General features: G+C 38.2%; 1 protein-coding gene across 2 annotated transcripts in view; it reads left to right on the plus strand.

The window, feature by feature from the left end:
- Positions 1-19,405, plus strand: part of SGCD (sarcoglycan delta) — a 942,805-nt gene that overhangs the window by 479,886 nt on the left and 443,514 nt on the right. The gene's annotated exons all lie outside the window — the stretch shown is intronic.

Here is a 19,405-nt window from a genome sequence, read left to right on the forward strand (position 1 = left end):
AACAGTTCTCTTTTGTTGATTGCTCACTTACTATAAAATAGGCACTGTGCTGTTTCATCTGCATTGGTTTGTTTAGTCTATATATGTACAGTTTTCACCCCCAGTGTATAGATGGCAACACTGAGGTTTAGGAAGGTTAGAGACATGTGTCCAACATTACACAGCTAGTAAATGGTAGGGCCAAGGTTCAATTTTCATCACTCAGACCCAGATCTGTTCTCTTAAAAATTTGGCATTCTATGTCACGATTAACTTTCTGATGGTGACCTACCTCGGAGACAAAACCATTATTCTTCAATTACCTTTTAAAGTGGACAAAACATGAAGAATAGTGTCCCAGACAAAAGAGGGAGGTATTTGAGCCTAAAAACAAGGATACAAACTATCAGAAGCACAGATAGGTTTTTAGTGTCCCAACATGACCTTATCATCATTATTAATAACAACTACATTCCAATGAGATTTATTTCCAAATTATATTTTAGTCCCAATTGGCTACATTTTCATTTCGTGAAATGGCAGCTTTATAAGAACCAGTAGGTCTTGTTGTAACTAGTCTAACTCAAATTAACCACAGAAATCACTTTGGGGAAAAGATTGTTATCAAGCAAAAACCAGACAAAACAAAAAATCTGCACGACTTCACCTCTTGGTAGAAATCTCTTGAGTTGTCATTTAAAGCAGAAAATAAGAATATAAGGATAAGTTAAATTTTATGTTAGGCTCTTTCACTTTTAGTGAGCAAGTCACTTAACCTCTTTGTTTTATCATTTCTGTGAAAGTATCTTAATCATTGACCACTTAATTGATAACTTACCATGAAAGCCTTTTAAAGCCATTAGAAACCAATCCAGTGCTAGCTAGATGTCAAAGGTGACAGTTTGCTTTTTTTTTTTTTTTTTTTTTTTTAACCTTGGTGTTTCACAGTTCAGAGCTTGTTCAACTTTTTTTTTAAACTTTTTTTTTTTCAACATTTATTTATTTTTGCGACAGAGAGAGACAGAGCATGAATGGGGGAGGGGCAGAGAGAGAGGGAGACACAGAATCGGAAACAGGCTCCAGGCTCTGAGCCATCAGCCCAGAGCCTGACGCGGGGCTCGAACTCCCGGACCGCGAGATCCTGACCTGGCTGAAGTCGGACGCTTAACCGACTGCGCCACCCAGGCGCCCCAGAGCTTGTTCAACTTTAGTGAAGTTCAACTTTAGTAAAATAACTCTCCCTTGACTGAAAATATTCCTCAGTGGTAAGCAATCTAGCTATCAATCTGCCTTAAATATTAATTACTTACCACACATAAAAATGTCACACTGTGAAGATTAATAGGGTATTTTCTAAACATATGAGATGACAGAAAAACTCTTATTAGCACAATCTGCCGAAAAGACTATTACTTTTATTATCATTAGAATTACAATCATATATCCCAGTAAATACTAAAGAATGCACACTGCCCTTTGAAAATCTAAACTAGAATATACGGTGCCATGAAATGACATTTTGAGTCTCTCTTAATTTTGTCTTCAGGACCTCTTACTCAGCATTCTATGTGCTTGCTGCTATTGCTAGACCAGAAACCAACAGTTTGTTAAGAGAATGGATGCCAAATTTTCCTATAGTTTCAAAACTACAATTTGAGTTTTGATTTTTTCAGTGGTGTCATTTAAATTTCTACTGAAATAAAGAGATTGAGAATCAGTATTTACTATAACTGACAGAAGATAATTTTCAATTGAGACACAAAAACAGGAGAAGAGCACAAATGATAAAAGAAAACTGGAAAGCCAGGAGAGACTCTCTAATCTTTTTACTCAAAAGAGTTTGCCTCAGTCTTTTAATTGATTTTTATTTTTGATTATTTATATTTCAGGTAGTTAACGTATGGTGCAACATTGGTTTCAGGAGTAGAATTCAGTGATTCATCACTTACATACAGCACCCAGTGCTCATCATAACAAATGTTCTCCGTAATACCCATCGCCCATGTAACCCATCTGCCACCCACCTCCCTTCATCAACCCTTCATTTATTCTCTATTGTTAAGAGTCTCTTGTGGTTTGTTCCCCTTTCTTCTCTTTTCCCTCTCCTTCCTATATGTTAACCTGTTTTGTTTCTTAAAGTCCACACGAGTGAAATCATATGATAGTTGTCTTTGTCTGATTGACTTATTTCACTAAGCAGAATACATCCTAGATCCACCTACATCATTGCAAATGGCAATATTTAATTTTTCTGATAGCTTATCATATTCCATTGTTTATATATACCACATCTTCCTTATCTATTCATTAGTCTATGGACATTTGGGCTCTCTCCATAGTTTGGCTAGTGTTCATAGTGCTGTACATTGGGGATCATGTACCCCTTTGAATCTGTATTTTTGTGTCCTTGGGTAAATATCTAATAGTACAATTGCTGGATCGTAGGGTAGTTCTCATTTTTAGTTTTTTGAGGAACCTCCATACTCCAGATTGGCTGCATGAGTTTACATTCCCACCAGCAGTGCAAGAGGGTTCCCCTTTCTCTGCATCTTGCCAACACCTGTTGTTTCTTGTGTTGTTAATTGTAGCCATTCTGATAGATGATATAAGAAAAGTAGAAAGCTAGGAGAGACTCTCTCATGTGTTTACTCAAGAGTTTGCCTAAGTTTTGTGGAAAAGTAGCACTCATACTACCTGATTTACCCAGTTGAATGATTTCTACTTTGATAAGGAAAATAAATGGTAAGCTGTTAGGCATTTAGGACACTTATTTGAAATGATTTCAAATACAAGTACTGCAATCAGGGTATAAGCAGCAACATTCACTTGTTTTATCTCCAGTACTTTGCATAGTGATGGGCTTGTAGTATGTGCTTAGTAAATGTTTAGTGGTCAAATAAATAGTTGTGCAAGCCCAGCACAGTTACTTATTATCACCTGTATTATCAATACTCGTAATACTCATACAAGGTATTTGGATATATAAATATTTCTTAAAGTATAAATATCAGCTTATGCGTGTACATTGCATAAAAGTAATCAGCTGTGTACAATCTGTCCTGAGAAAAACAAAGGTCAAGCTGAATTTGAAGTTTTGAGTGGAAATGATTGAGGATAGACAAGGAAATAAGTAGCTTGGAAGAGGGGTTGTTTCAGTAGGAAAGATACAGGAAAAATGATAGAAAGGAAGGGTAATGAATTTGGTTTGGAACACAACGAGAAGAAGCCACCATGATATCTGAGAAGAAACTAGTAGGTGGTTGCTGATGGTTAGACTTAGCAATAATTGATAGAACTGAGGCCACTTCCATGGAAATTCTCTTCCATACTTTGTTGAAAGGTGGGTTCTGGGAACCCATTATTAATATCGAATACAAAGTAAACTTGGGAAAGTTTATTGGACTAGAAGATTTACTAACCCAGGATTAGCTTCTCAGATTATCTTGATAATTTGGACTAAGAGTTAGAAACTAGATCCATGAGAAAAGGTACAAGAGCTGTAGATTCACAGAGTCGAGAAGAAGGTTAGTACCACGGTAACCCAAATTACTGGCTTAAGTTTGTTTGGTGAGAGCAGGACTTGTGTACCATTCAGACATGCCAATCAGGAGGAAGCAAGGATTGCTTTAGAACTTGACTGTTCTCCTATTCTCCATTCCAGGTCTCATAGATCACCATCAACCTCCTGTGTTGGGCTTCTGAGGTATCCCTGTCTTTTCTTGACAGCTTAAGGTATAGCTTCAGTAATGAACTTCAGAGGCACTATTAGTAGCTTTAGGAATGCCCCTCAGAGGCAGTGCCAGTAGCCATTAGAGCATAAGATTGGGCAACAGAAAAAGTCAGTCCCCTAATCTTGGCTAATAAGAAGAGTGAGTATTTCAAACAGTTCTACCAAGAAAAATGAAAACCAAAAGGAGAGCCAACATTAGTCTACATTTAAAGTTAGTAGAATGTACCCAGAAATTTTCTTTAAAACCTCCATAAGCCTCCGTTTAAAATCCTCAGCTTTTGCCACCATTAAGTATTCATGATTTTTTTAAAATCACTAACAACAGATTAGAACTGTCTTACATGAAACAACAGTCCAATAAATGAAACCCGTTAGCATCTTAAATATCTCTGCTTAAGCACCTCAAATACCTGTTTCTAAAAACGATTTCACCCTCAGTTTCAACTGTTAGACAGATGCCTAAAATTGAAGCAGAAACCCATCTCTATGTGTTTACCCATGGATTCTTGTTCTACTTCTTTCGAGGTCACTATTTAACAACCCATCTGATACTGGTGAGTCTTTCACATTCCATCTGAGGATTTAACATTAGTAACTCTGCTTCTCTGAGAAACGACTGGCAACAAACTGTTTCTTTAACTTATACAAGCTGTGTTGTGACTGACATATACAACATGTATCATTAGGTCTCTACATATTCCAAACCTGGGATGATTTGGCAGACTCTGAAAGCCTAATGGAATCGTAGCTCCTTCTGAGTATATTAGCATGCCTATTAGTATCTCCTATAATAAATATGCCACGTTTTATTTTAGGCAGTTCTGGGACTTTGTATTGCCTTTATTCGCACTTCACTCCATGTATATTTATTGAGTAATATTGTCTGGGGCTCTTCCTGTACATTTCCCTAGATCCCCAGTGTTTTCTCTCCTATTAAAAGGACCATTTATCCCATCAGAAAAATATAAAGACAAAGATACAGGAATTGTCTCTTTACACAAAATAAAGGCCTTTTAACTCATCTCTGATGTATCATAGCTGGAGATGAAGAACTGGTATGGGATTGCCTGAAAGGACTTCTTTGATGCATTGTTTTCCCTCTTTGGAGGATCATAGGAATATCCTCCTGACAACAGGAAACCAGAGAAAGCTTGATCAATTACAATTTATTTTGCCTATCCTAATGGAAGCATGGAAAAATTTGTGGCCAAATATCAAAATAGCCCATAGGAAAAATGAATATAGGCTATATCCATTGTCTATGTAAAATGCTAAGATTTGCTCTCCAGATTTTATTCAGAGAAGGGCAATTATTTGTGCAATGCCTTTGTAATAAAGTGTCATAAAACAGAGTATTAAATGTTACGTTTGAAAGCTCCTATAACTTCCAGTAATTAAACAGCATAATGGGAATGCTCCAACCATAACTTGACTGTCAGTTATTCTGTGTATGGATTTCCACTTACTTCAGGTGCCACTGTTTATGAGCAAGGGTGTGTTCAAGAGACAAACATTAAAAAGCTACGGCATTTAGTACTAGTGAAGGGAAAAAGAAGGTTTAGAAAGTGTTTACAGGTGCTTCAGATAATTTATTCAACTTAAATCGAGTCAGAGAATTGATAGATGCAAGAAATTGAGAGGAATGGAAATTGGAAACAATAATTTTAGAGTGTCAACATTTATGTGCACCTAAAAGGAACATGTGGCTGTGTTTTGGTTCAGTCAGATAATAACACATTACCCTGATTCAAAGGAGTTTAGAAGTAGTTGCTTAAGTTTCCAAAGGCAAGTGTGTTTGTTCGACCAGAAATATTGGCAAAAAATTGTAAAACTGTTTTCCAAAGTGACTGTGCCACTTTGCATTCCTGACAGCAATGTGTGAGAGTTCCTATTGCCCCATATCCTTGCTAGCATTTGGTGTTCTCGATGTTTTGGATTTTAGCCATTCTAATAAATGTTCCATGGCATCTCATTGCTGTTTCAGTTTGCAGTTCTCTAATGACATATGATGCTGAGTGTCTTTTCAAATGATTATTTACTATTTGCACGTCTTCTTTAGTGAGCTGGATGTACATGTTTTTTGCCCAGTTTTTAATTGGTTTGTCCATTTTCCTTTTATACATATAGTACTATTATTTATATTACATATAAATATTATATTCATTTACTTTCCATATGAAATATGTCATATTGATACATGTATGTCTTATTATATATGATATATATTACATCTATATACTTGCAAATTTGTGTATTTGTAAACATAAATTCATATATGTACTTCACATATAACCTATTAGTTTTAGGTGTGTATGACATAGTGATTCAATATTTGCATATGTCATGAAATGATCACAGTAAGTCTAGTTAACACATGCTACCTCACATAGTTAGAAAAATCTTTCTTGTGATGAGAACTTTCAACATCTACTATCTTAGCAACTTTAAAATATGTAATACAATATTAATATAATTGGCTTGTCTGTTTTCTTTTTATTCTAAGATTATTTTAAATGCTTATTTATTTTTGAGAGAGAGAGAGAGAGACAGAGTGTGAGCAGGGGAGAAATAGAGAGAGAGGGAGACACAGAATCTAAAGCAGGCTCTGGGCTCCAACTTGTCAGCACAGAGCCCAACATGGGGCTTGAACTCACAAACCATGAGATCATGACCTGAGCCAAAGTTGGATGCTTAACCGATGGAGCCACCCAGGTGCCCCGGCTTGTCTGTTTTCTTGTTGAGTTTTAAGAGTTATTTGTGTATGTTGGAGTCCACTATTTTATGAAGCAGGTGTTGTGCAAATACTTTCTCTGAGACTGTGGCTTGTCTTTTCATTCTCTTAACCCACATTTTTATAATAATTTTTAAATTTAAATACTAAACCGGGAGCTTAAATTAATATCCTAGATTAAAGCAAAATCATAGATGGGAGTCATGAGCCCAACCCAGTAGTGTCCCACCCCACCTCCCCCATGGGGGTATCTTTACAACTTTGCACTGTGCTACACAGCTTGAAAATAATATAATAATAATAATAATAATAATAATAATAATACTGTTGTAACACTTAATGAGGACAATATTTGAAGAGAATTCATTTTGATAGCTAGAAGTACTTTCTGGAATTTTAAGCCTTGGCATAAGGAAGAACTTTTAAATTGTCAGAATAATCCAAAAAGGGAATGGTATTTATGGATAGCAGATAGGTAAGCCAAATTTAGCAAATACAATTCAGGCCACTCAATTACATTAGAATTTCAAAGGTACAACATATATCTACATATATATTAGAATATCTATGGCCCATGGAATATTTGGATCATCTTTATATAAAACCATAGTCATTAGTTACTTGAAATTCCAGCTTAACAGCCTCCTGTATTATTTGGCAATCCTAGCACTGGATACTTTTTAGTCCTAAGCATGTGCAGAGTCGAGTGTCCATTGAATAGAAATCTTGTTGAGTTCCAGGATTCAAAGGAGTGCTTTCAAGGAACTTCCAAGTGATTAGGACTACTTCTATTCTTACATCTACAACTTCTCTTGAAGAATCTGACCTAATATAAATTCTTTCAAAAAAACAGTCATAATTTAAGTGTCCCTATCAATGAGCATCTTCATTTAATCTAAAAGACTGATATATTAATTCGTGGGGGGGCGGGGGATTTTCAGTAATAATTTCTGATATTTGGTATTAGCAAAAAAAAAAAAAAAAAAAAAAAAATGACCAAACATGTGATTTAGGGGTAAGAAAACAGTGATTTAGGCATGAGAAAACTTTCCTCAGATCTGAAGTGTGATACATTTATAGAGTGTCTCCAGCGTCAGTTACCAATTTTTGTACTAATACTTGATTTTGCTTTATAAAAACATCCTATCTGTGCTTTTGGTTCATGTGGTTAATATGAACATGGCACTCAGGTCTGTCTGCCACAATCACAGATTTGATTCTATTTGCTTCAGTGATTGGCTCATAGATGAGAATACAGTCAATTAGTGACCATTTGTAGACTCTTGCTAGATTACTTTAACTCCTACATCTCTGCTGGGTTTAGACCTGGGCAAATGTTATTATAGTGCTTCTGGAAGCCACAGTGCTACCACGTGGGATCTGAGTATAATGCCTTTTGGAGAGGAACAAAGCCAAGAGATGGATGAACCAGGTGGGGTTATCATAGTCTGGTCCCTTCAGTCACCACCTATACTTGATCTTTCTCTCACTTCCATGAGAGTTCTGATATAAGAACAGGTGGGTATATTTTACCAGTGGATAATTCATATCTGATAATGGAGATTTATGGATCTGATTAGATTTTTCTATAATACCAGCAAGAACTGTTTATAAACCAAAGTCTCTACCTTGACAACACATAGCCTTTCCCCTCCCTAGCCCTCTCTGGTAGGTTTTACATAGAGAAAACATTGAATGACATGGAGGAACTATCACTGGCAGTGACTGAAGCCTACAGTTTGGAAAAAGAACATGGGGCCACTACTGCAAATCAAATTGGGATGACTGTGCATATGGCCTAGTTGACCTGGGCTTGATAATGTCACTTGGTGCACAGCTTTTATTCTCTGGCAGAAGATCAATCATGTTGTACCATGTAACTCTTGGATGACTTATATCAGATCAAAAAAAAAAAAAAAAAACCACAACAAAAACAAAAATGAGCAAGTAAGAGAACATGGTTATCCATATCTTAAAATGTATTTGACTCTTTGGCTTGTTATCTCTATAAGCTACTTGCCGATAGGGAAGTAAGGAAATGGGACTAGAGAAATACAGCCATGTGTAAATATGTAATTGCTGAGCACAAATGTAGCTCAGAGCTTTGTCAAAGATAGATTTCTTCTATTGATTATGAATTAACTTTACTTCTTAATGAAAGAAACAACTCTTCTCTCCTCTACAGATAATTTAGGTTAAAGTGCAACAGTCTGTCCTCTGCTGGAAACCAATGTAATTAAATAATTCAGTCTTAAGGATTTTGATGACCATGAATTTATTATGTAAAAGTTCATTAGAAAGCTGGAGGTTCTTCAGATAACATGATTATAAATTAGATACTGTTTTGTGTGAGGTATTTTATTTTCCTGAATGCTTCATAAATCGGAGAGTTCAATGGTCTCTCTTCTATTTCTTCTATTAGGGAAATTAGGAAATCTGGAGAGGAAGAGAGAGATTTTCATTAAATCAGTCTATTCTATCTCACCTTCTCATCAAATGTGTCTTGAAGTAAACACACAATTTGGTGCATAAGGCAGAAACATGGTGTGAAATGTTTCTCTCTTGTGGAAAAAAAAAAAAAAAAGACATGCTTGTTGACACGATAATACACCCAACCCCCTTCTTGGAAGAAAGTTCATTTTAGAAAATGATTATAAAAGATTATAAAGGAGCAAATGCTGACTGATATTATCTTTAAAGTATGTCCTTCCTATGCTCTCCGCCCCTACCCAGGAATTTGCAGATCACTAATTGATTAAAATATGAGTAATATTTTCTTCCCCACGATGTACTGGGAAATCAGACAAGATCAGTGTGTGTCCTATTATACACTGCAGGCAAACCTCATTTAGTTTGTCGTATTACTCCTTTGGGTTTAGTGCAAGGACAGTCATTTCTGCTCTAGTGAGTTCTTAGCCTCCAGTAGTTAACTTTGGCACCACCTGAAGTTAATGATACCAATGGATCATTTTACCCATACAGCTTGATTATCAGTGTATGTTGCTAAGTGTATATTCATTTTGAGGGCTCCCCCTCCCAATACAAAAAAAAAAAAGGTTATAACCAGAAATACAATGGATGCACTTATGAGCCAATTTTAAAACAAAACCATTTTTTAGTAAAATGTAAACATTTTATCTCTAAAGGGAGAACCTGCACTGAAAAATGTCTGATGTATGGGCACACTGAGAAAGTTAACAGAAGTAGCTACTGAAGTCACTCAGCCTCTTCTCACGGTTGTCCTGGCACCTTGACTAGCGGTCCTTTAAACTAGAAGGACCACGAAATGTGTAAAACAAACTACAGCTCTTTTGAAAAGAAGGGGGAATTCTGTTAATAACTACAGTAGAGCAACTGGCATAAACTAGAATGGAGGTTGCAAAATGGGATCTGTGCTCACCTTAATTGTAACGCTTTTAAAGATAGTTGTTCAATTCAGTACTCATTCTGTAAATATTTAGTGAGCACCTAACACGTGCCAGATGCCGGAGATACATGGTACAAAAGAGCAGCTCCTGCCCTCTGGGAGATTACAGTCAGGTGGGGAAGTTGGGAACCGGTAAAGTTCCCACTAGTAGAAGGAAATGTTCATGGAGAACAAGAGGAATGATTTTACGTGCTCATTATTTTCTTTGTGATGCTATGTTTTTGTCAGTTTTATTTGGTGAAAGAATACAACCTGTAGCCTTCTGTAGTAGAGAGTTCTAGAACCTAGATTCCGCACTGGATGAGGCATCCATCTCCCAGGCATGTCAGCAGCTTAGGCTCGCAACTCCCCGCTGTCTGTACCCACATGAGGCTGGGCCCTGTGGTTCCGGCTCCCCTTGGATCAGGCCAAGGCCAGACTTCATGTGACATTGCCCCTTATCACTACTGAGTGTTTGAGATGTGGCTAGGAACTATATTTTTAACCTTATGTAATATTAATTTAAATTTAAACAGCCACATAGAGATGGTGTTTACCCTGTGGAGCTGCACACTTTTTTTTTTTTTTTTAACGTTTATTTATTTTTGAGACAGAGAGAGACAGAGCATGAACGGGGGAGGGGCAGAGAGAGAGGGAGACACAGAATTGGAAACAGGCTCCAGGCTCTGAGCCATCAGCCCAGAGCCCAACGCGGGGCTCGAACCCACGGACCACGAGATCGTGACCTGAGCCGAAGTCAGACGCTCAACCGACTGCGCCACCCAGGCGCCCCCACACTTTTCTAATAAGATGTGCATAGCCATGTTTTTCCACATGCTAAAGTGACCCCCCCCAGCTCCCTCCCCCTCACCAAGACTATAGAGAGTCAAGAGACCTTATTTAGGCTGGAGCTCAACTATGGTTTGATGGTCCATGTGTTACGATCCCAAAGTATTAGTGTCCTACAATCTACTCTGGAGGGTTATTAATGGGAATTTGGAGTTGCTTCTTTTGCTGTGATAACAGGTTTATGGAAGAATTTCTGATCAGTGATTTCCTAAGTTTTTGAGTGAGATGCTGAGGTTTGGTCTGTCAGGAAGGTGATGTTTCTTTTGGGCCAAAGGCATTCCGAATGACAGCCTAGAAGAGTTTTCAACAACAACAACAACAAAAAAAATGAAAATGTAAAGCCTCTTTGAGGACATCACCCGTTCCTGGAACCATTACAGTGGAGCATCTTTGATTTGGAAATAAAGGATCAGATTTGGTTAGTGCACAGGAGAACAGTATAGCATAAAATAGTGGATGAGAATTGTTGTGAAAAAGAATCTGATTAGTATGAAGCTAAAAAACAAAAACAAAAAATAAATAAACAAAACCCCCCAAATTGCTATCACAGATCTGCTGTGAATGTTGAATGGATACTTGTGAAAACAGATTTGTGTACATGAGAGAGAAAAAAAAAAGTTTTATGGCCATGTGTATGGAAGATGCTCAGGAAAGAAAACCACTGCGACTAGTTCATGAGTGTGCAGTGTAGTGTGGCCTAGAGACACTGGCTCTGAGTCCACAGGCTTTTTAGCCTGCTTACTGTGAAGTCTGAAAAAAGTTACTTATCCTTTGAGCCTCAGCTTTCTTGCTGATGAATGGAAACAATTACCTTATCTCCTCCTCTCGTGTGGTCTTGTGAGCTTTGAATGGGGTAACAAAATGCTTTGGTCCTATGCACTGTTAGAGACACAAGCTTCTGTAATAGTGTATTGGGGGCTCTTTTGTTTGTTCTTTATTTGTGTTCTGTAAGGTTCATTGACCTCAATTTTATTAATGTGGGGTGTTGCAATTTCAAAAGGCTAAAGGTTCCACGCAGGTAACTTTAATAACTGGATGAACCAAGTAAGGTCGTGGGGAACTTGAGAAGCTCACGCAGTCTGGAAGGTGCAGCCCCATGTGGCGCCATTCTGTGGCTGCATATGAACTTGGGCCTGGAGTTGCCAATGCCTTTTTGATAAGTTAAAGGCTGACTTTTAATAGATTCTGTGGGACAAACAAACTTAATTATTGTCCATATCTAGCCTGCAGGCCACCGGTTTGCAACATGTGCCTCTTTCCAAAAAGGATTTAAAATGAATTATATTCAAAGAGAATATAATAGGGGAGAAAAGCAGAGGAGGGAATCAAAAGAGTAGAATAAGCTGTCTTCTGTTGATCGATAAGAATTTATTAAGCTCTATCAGGCTGATGCTTTGGGAGATGCTAACAAAATAGAAAACATTGTCTTTGACCTAGAGATACATGCAAATGCATGAAGTCTTAGAGAATGAGAAAAAGCCAATATGTAATTAGGTGTGAGATGGGGTCAGTTAGACCAGTGCCACACCGAGTATGGTCTGCAGACTGGCACCAGGCTGCGGTGATTGTTACTCATCCCGGATGAGATAAGGGCCGAAATTGAGAGTAAGTGCTTAGAAACTTCCAGACCAATTTGACAGAGGGCTTTTTAGTTCATTTAATATGGTGAAGTATTGAGACTTAGGTTTTATGGACCTTTGTCTTATTTCTTAATTTTCCTTTTCCTTATAATTCATGTTCATTATATTTTACCAAACTATTAATCAGCAGCCAGTTGACACACACACACACACACACACACACACACACACACACAATGACAACAAATTGTTGATTCTTCTCTCTGGGTATGTTTAGAGTCGCTGGTAGATACTCGTATTTGTGAAGTTGGAGAAGAAATAATTTGCTCTTAGATGAGAATTGTTGGCTCTAGTTATTTCACCAAATGATTGATTCTGTAAAAACTAATGAAGAAGAGTCACCTTAAAATGGGTTTATGATATTTCACCAAAGTTGTTTCACTGTGAGAGGCAGTGTAAGCTGACAAATATAAAGTCAATTGTATTTAAGGGAAAACAGAACCAATTACTTAGCAGAACATTGAGAGGTTGAGATCAGCTGAAAGTTGGAAATTTGAAACATTTGAGAAACAGACATTCTTCTCAGTGACCCTGATGAGTTCATAGCTAACTGGCCATTGGACATGCATCATAAGATCAAAACATTTTTGGGGGATGGAAAGTGTCCTTAATTATTTATCTAATAGATCAGAAAATCAATCATTCAGAAAGTTGATTTACAGTGATTCAACTTAATTCCAGTATTAGAGAAAGCTTTGTTAAGAAGCTGTGGTAAATAACAATTTTTTGTTTCCTTACTGCATTAACATGGAGGGTGACTGACTCATTGTGGGCTTACAGGGAACATGTATGCATAGATTGTGAGATACAGACGGAGGGAGGGAGTAGCTAGGCAAAACCATAGGTCAGCTCCACACTGCCGTCCATTCCAAAGTTTCCTTCTTTAAAAAACTTTCCTAACACTTCCTTCCATTCTTCTCTCTTTTACAGAATCATTTATTCTTACCCCTAAGAATTTAACATTCACCAATTATTAAATTAAGAAATTTCCAGTTTGTCTGTTGAGGAAGCACATTCTCAAATGTGCCTTCCCTCGTTCACAGACATCCACTGAGTGCTTAACTGGCTCCAGTCACTATAGTAGTAGGTGCTGGAAATAATGTTCTCCGAAGTAGCCTTTGCATAGTGCTTATGATCACTTAAGCTCCTGTGTATTCACCTCTCATACTATTCTGTCCTAAATCCGGTAAGTAGGGCAGAGTAAAGAAGACACTGCTACTTGGGGCTGGGAGGGATGTGCTGTGTCTCCATATGGTGACCTGTAGTGAGAGCACTCAACCCACTCCCAGGGTTTCTGTGAAGGGATGCAGGCCAGTGTAAGGTGTGAGGGGCCAAGTAAGGTGTTGACACAAAAAGCCTAAACACACATGTTCATAGAAGCTTTATTCATAATGGTCCCAAATGAAAGCAACCTAGATGTTCTTCAACAGCTGAATGATTGGGGTGCCTAAGTGGCTGAGTTGGTTGAGCGTCAGATTCTTGATTTCATCTCAGGTCATGATCCCAGGGTCATGGGATCAAGCCCCACATTGAGCTTAGTGCTGAGCGTGGAGACTGCTTAAGATTGTCTCTCTCTCTCCTTCTTCCCCTCTCTCCCTCCCTCCCTCTCTCTTTCTCTCTCTCTCCCCCTTCCTCCCTTACACATTAAAAACAAACAAACAAACAAACAAACAAAAAAGCACGTGGGTGCCTGGATGGCTCAGTAGGTTAAGCATCTGACTTTGGCTCAGGTCATGATCTCGCAGTTCATGAGTTTGAGCCCCACCTTTGGCTCTGTGCTGACAGCTAGCTCGAAGACTGGATCTTGCTTTGGATTCTGTGTCTCCCTCTCTCTCTGCCCCTCCCCTACCCATGCTATGTCCCTCTCTCTCAAAAAATAAAACGTTAATTCTTTTTAAAGCAGGTGAATGGTTAAATAAACTGTGGTACATCTATATTTTTGGAATACTACTCAACAATTGAAAAACAAAAAAACCCAACTTTGATATATCTCCAGGAAATTAGACTAAGTAAAAAAAAAAAAACTCAAATGGCCACATGCTTTATGATACCATTTACATAATATACTTTATGTAAGAAAACCATAGACATGGAGGTCAAGTGTGTGGTTGCCAGGAGTCAGACGTGGTGGTGGGTGGGAGTGGGTGGAGGTTGTAGTGGACTATGAAAGTATAACATGAAGGATGTTCTGTACTGATTCCGGTGGTATTCACATGATTCACATGATTCGATACATGTGATAAAGCTGTATGGAGCTCCATATATCTGCACATGCCTGTAAAATAGGAGATACCTGAATAATATTGGTGCATTTTATTAATGTAAGTCTTCTATTTTGAAATATACTCTTGTAAACTGTTACTTTTAGGGAAAATTGAGTAAAGGGTATGTGGGATCTCTATTAGTTCTTATACGTGTATATGTAAATCTGCCATGACCTTAAAATAAAACATTTTTCAACTTTATGAAGATAGTACTGACATACAATATATGTTAAATTTGAGGTACACAATGTAATTACTTCCTATAGATAAATACTGTGAAATGATTACTACAACAAGGTTACTTAATACCTTAACTACACTCGCATAATTATCATTTGTGTATGGTGTGTGGTAGAAACATTTAAGATTTACTCTCTTAACTTTCACATATAGGACACAGTTTTGTTAATAATTAACTATGCTGTACACAGATCTCTATAACTTATCTTTCTTATAGCTGAATGTTTGTGCTCTTTTTTTTTTTAATTTTTTTTCAACGTTTTTTATTTATTTTTGGGACAGAGAGAGACAGAGCATGAACGGGGGAGGGGCAGAGAGAGAGGGAGACACAGAATCGGAAACAGGCTCCAGGCTCCGAGCCATCAGCCCAGAGCCTGATGCGGGGCTCGAACTCACGGACCGCGAGATCGTGACCTGGCTGATGTCGGATGCTTAACCGACTGCGCCACCCAGGCGCCCCTGTTTGTGCTCTTTAAACATTATCTTCTCATTTTCCATCACCTCCCGGCCCTTGAAAGCCACCATTCTACTTTGTCTGGTTTATTTCACTTGGGATGATGTCTTCAGGGTCAATCAGTGTTGTCACAAATGGCAGGATTTCCTTTTCTGTGGATGACTAATATTCCACTGTATGTATTTACCATATTTCTTTTATTAATTCATTTGTCAGTGGGCATTTAAGTTGTTCCCCTGTCTTGGCTTTTGTGAATAATGCTGTAACGAACATGGAGGGGTGCAGATATCTCTTTAAGATAGTGATTTCATTTTCTTTGGATATATGCTCAGAAGTGTACTTCTTTGATCATGTAGTAGTTCTATTTTTAATTTTTGAGGATGCTCCATACTGTTTCTTATTGTGTCTGCACCATTCTACATCCCTACCAACAGTGCACCAGGGTTCCCTTTTCTCTAAAAGGCTTCTCAGGATTTTTTTTTTTTATCTCTTGTCTTCTTGATAATGGCAATAAAATAACATGATGAAGTAAAAGGGAAACCAACTAGAGTGAGGAGGGCATTCGTGTTAGGAGCATTGCCCAGTGCACGGTGTCAGAATCAAGCGAGCTGTGGAGGGCGTTGAATAGAATGACTGCCTAGCACATGGTGTTGGAGCCTGAGAAGATGAGAAAGAAGTCTGTAATTGGCCAGGGGAAGGGGTGACTCTGCCCAGGAGCTCAGAGCCTAAGGGGCAAAAGGAAGGCGTATACATGGGGTGATAAGGATGTCGAGGTCAAAGTAGAAGCAAAATGAGAAAGCTGTTCCCATGAAGAAATGGCCTGGTGTGTTAGGCAAGGTAAGGGAGGTTCATGCTGGGAGCCTTCTGTGTGGCGAGAGTGAAGAGGGTGGGTGACTGTGTGTGAGGGTGGTCCGCGAGATGTCAGAACGCTAGCGGATTGAGGACTGTGTCCGTGCCAAGGCAGCCTGGCACAGGGATGGAACCCAAGCAAGATGAAGAGTGTATCTCTGTGGGAGGGAGGCATGGAATGGGGAATCATGTGAGGAGGGCTTCCATGTGGCACAGTGCTGCATGCAGGGTGAGGTAGGGACCAGGAATCCAGTAGCTAGGTGCAGTGTCAGGAGGTCATCCACGTGCGGGAGAAAGTCATGGCAGTGATGGACTATTGGTTACGTTCAGGAAAATTATCAAAGGAGTGAATATATTACGGATAATAAGAGCTTGGGGCACCTGGCTCAGTTCATGGTCATGAGATCAAGCTCTGTATGGGGCTCTTGGCTGAGCATCGAGCCTGCATGGGATTCTGTCTCTCTCCCTCTCTGCCACTCCTCTGTGCTCTCTCTCTCTCTCTCTCTCTGTATGTCTCTCTCTGTATCCCTCTCTCTCTCTCTCTGTCTCTTTTTTTTTGTTTGGTGTGTCTTGTTTTTTTGGCTTTTGCGTGTGCGTGTGTGTGCATGTGTATGTATCTTCAAGTTTTTATTTATATTCCAGTTATACAGTGTAATATTAGTTTCAGGTGTGTAATTTAGTGACTCTTCACTTACATACAACACCCAGTGCTCGTCACAAGTGCCCTCCTTAATACCCATCACCTGTTTAATGCATTCTCCCCTCCGCTTACCTTCCCTCCAGTACCCTCAGTTTTTTCTCTATAGTTAAGAGTCTCTTATGGTTTGCCTCCCTCTCTATTTTTTTCTTTCCCGTATGTTCATTTGTTTTGTTTTTTATATTCCACATATGAATGAAATCATATGGTATTTGTCTTTGACTGACTTATTTCACTTAGCTTAATACTCTCTAGCTCCATTTATGTCATTGCAGTAGCAAGATTTCATTCTTTTTTATGGCTGAGTAATATTCCTACACACACACACATATGCGTGTATAAGGCACACACACACACACACACACACACACACACACACCACATTTTCTTTATCCATTCATTAGTCGGTGGACATTTGGGCTCTTTCCATAATTTGGCTATTGTTGATAATGCCGCTATAAACATTGGGATGCATGTACCCCTTCAAATCTGTATTTTTGTGTCTTTGGGGTAAATACCTAGTGGTACAATTGCTGGATCATAGGGTAGTTCTATTTTTAACTTTTTGAAACCTCTGTACTGTTTCCAGAGTGGCTGCACCAGTTTGCATTTCCACTGTTGGTGGAAAATTTCAATCACAGTATGAGAAGTAGTATAATCAACCTCTAGGTACCCGTTGTCTAGTTTCAACAATTATGAACACATGGACAATCTTGTTGCATCTAATCCTCCTCTTCCTCCAAAAAGATTATTTAAAAGCAACTCCAGACATCATGAGTAAACATTCTGGTGTACATCTTTATATAATAACATCTCATATATTTTTCAGATATAACCACAATACCACTACTATATTTTCTTTAGATTCTTTTAATATTTAATTTTAAGAGAGAGAGAGAATGCGCATGCGTGAGTGGGGGAGGGGCAGAGAAAGAGGGAGACACAGAATCCCAAGCAGGCTCCAGGCTCTGGGCTGTTAGCACCGAGTCTGATGTGGGGCTTGAACTCATGGACCACAAGATCATGACCTGACCCAAAGTCTGAAGTTGGATGCTTAACCTGGAAGTCATGCCCCCTACTACTATACTTTAAATGCAAGGTTGATAATTTCTCAGTATCTTCAAATAAAGTATTAAGATTTCTCCGTTTGTCTCATAAATGACCATTATGTTGCCTTGTTCAAAATAATCAAGGTCCACACACTGCATTTGGTTAATATATTAGATGTCATTTCATGGTAATCATTTCCTCTTTATTTTTTTTAAAGATTATTTATTGTGTTCTAGAATTTCTCATGTTCTAGATGATTTTTGGTGAGTTTCAACTGTAGTATTATTTAATGGACTCATTTATCCCTCGTATTTCTTGTAAACTGCCCTTTAGACTAGAGACTTTGTCAGATTCAGGTTCAAGTTCTTGGCTTATCGTGAAAGTGGTTCATGTATGTCTTATTGCTCTACATTAGAGTATACATAATGTCTGGTTGTCTTTTTTTTATTTTTTGCTAAAATTAATCATCAGTTTTGTTTTTGTTTTGTTTTGTTTTGTTTGTTTATCAGTTCGGTTTCTCCTTTCTAAAACTCCTCACAAGATTTTTCACCTTCTCGTTTTACAAGCCATACTTATTACCTGGATTCATTATTTCAAAAGGAAATGTAAAATGGTGGTGTTCAAATTTTATCACTTCTCATTCATTTATTAGCTGGGGATTTTCTCTGAAGAATAACTTTTTCTGAACAACTATTTGATTACCCTAAAGTGTCATTCAAACAAGAAAGAATAAATGTCTGACTTTCCCTTTATGGATCATCATCAAGTTTTTTAAAAGTAATGTGATGTAGAATAATTGTTAAAAGTGATGAAAATATACTAGAGGAATATACTAGCATGAAGTAAATGCGAGACAGAAGAGTATGAAAGGGTGCATGATGTCTTTTTTTTTTTTTTATGGACTTACTTTCTTATTAGCTAGCCTCCCAATGTAGTCATGCCCCTCTCACCCCTCCCATCCATGATGTTAGCACCTGTCTGTTACTCTCACTGGGGATACAGTGGTGAGTCAAATGTGTGTCCTCCATCAGCTTTCAAAAAGAGTTACCACACATATCCTCTAAGTTAAACATTTAAGACTTTATTAATGTGGGACAGAATGGATATTGATCAGTGAAGCTTGGGGAAAAAATGCACATCACTCACACAACCACAGTGACAGGATTCAGATTAGAATATGTTTATATCCAGTACATCTTCAATGGTGGCTGCCTTTCCAACCTGCCAGATTTCTAGCTTTTTATTCTGAACTGCGGTTTGTCTCTATTGTCTGTAAAAATGTTGGAGGATTATCAGCTTCTCGCTGTTCCATAGATGATCTGTCCACTAAATATAATTCATGCCCATCACCAAAATCGCTCTTAATGTTTCTGTGATCTAAATATTTTATGTTGTTTACATTTGTTTGCTCTGCTTCCACGGAGCGCTCCCTAGTCAGCTGTGCTAGCATAAAATCAGCACATTTTCATCTCTGCCTTACAGACAGTGGCAGCAGACTGATGTCTGAGAGGGAAAA

Source organism: Puma concolor, chromosome A1 (assembly GCF_028749965.1).
Source record: "Puma concolor isolate L17-30 chromosome A1, mPumCon1.1.hap2, whole genome shotgun sequence".
NCBI classification, from domain to species: Eukaryota; Metazoa; Chordata; class Mammalia; order Carnivora; family Felidae; genus Puma; species Puma concolor.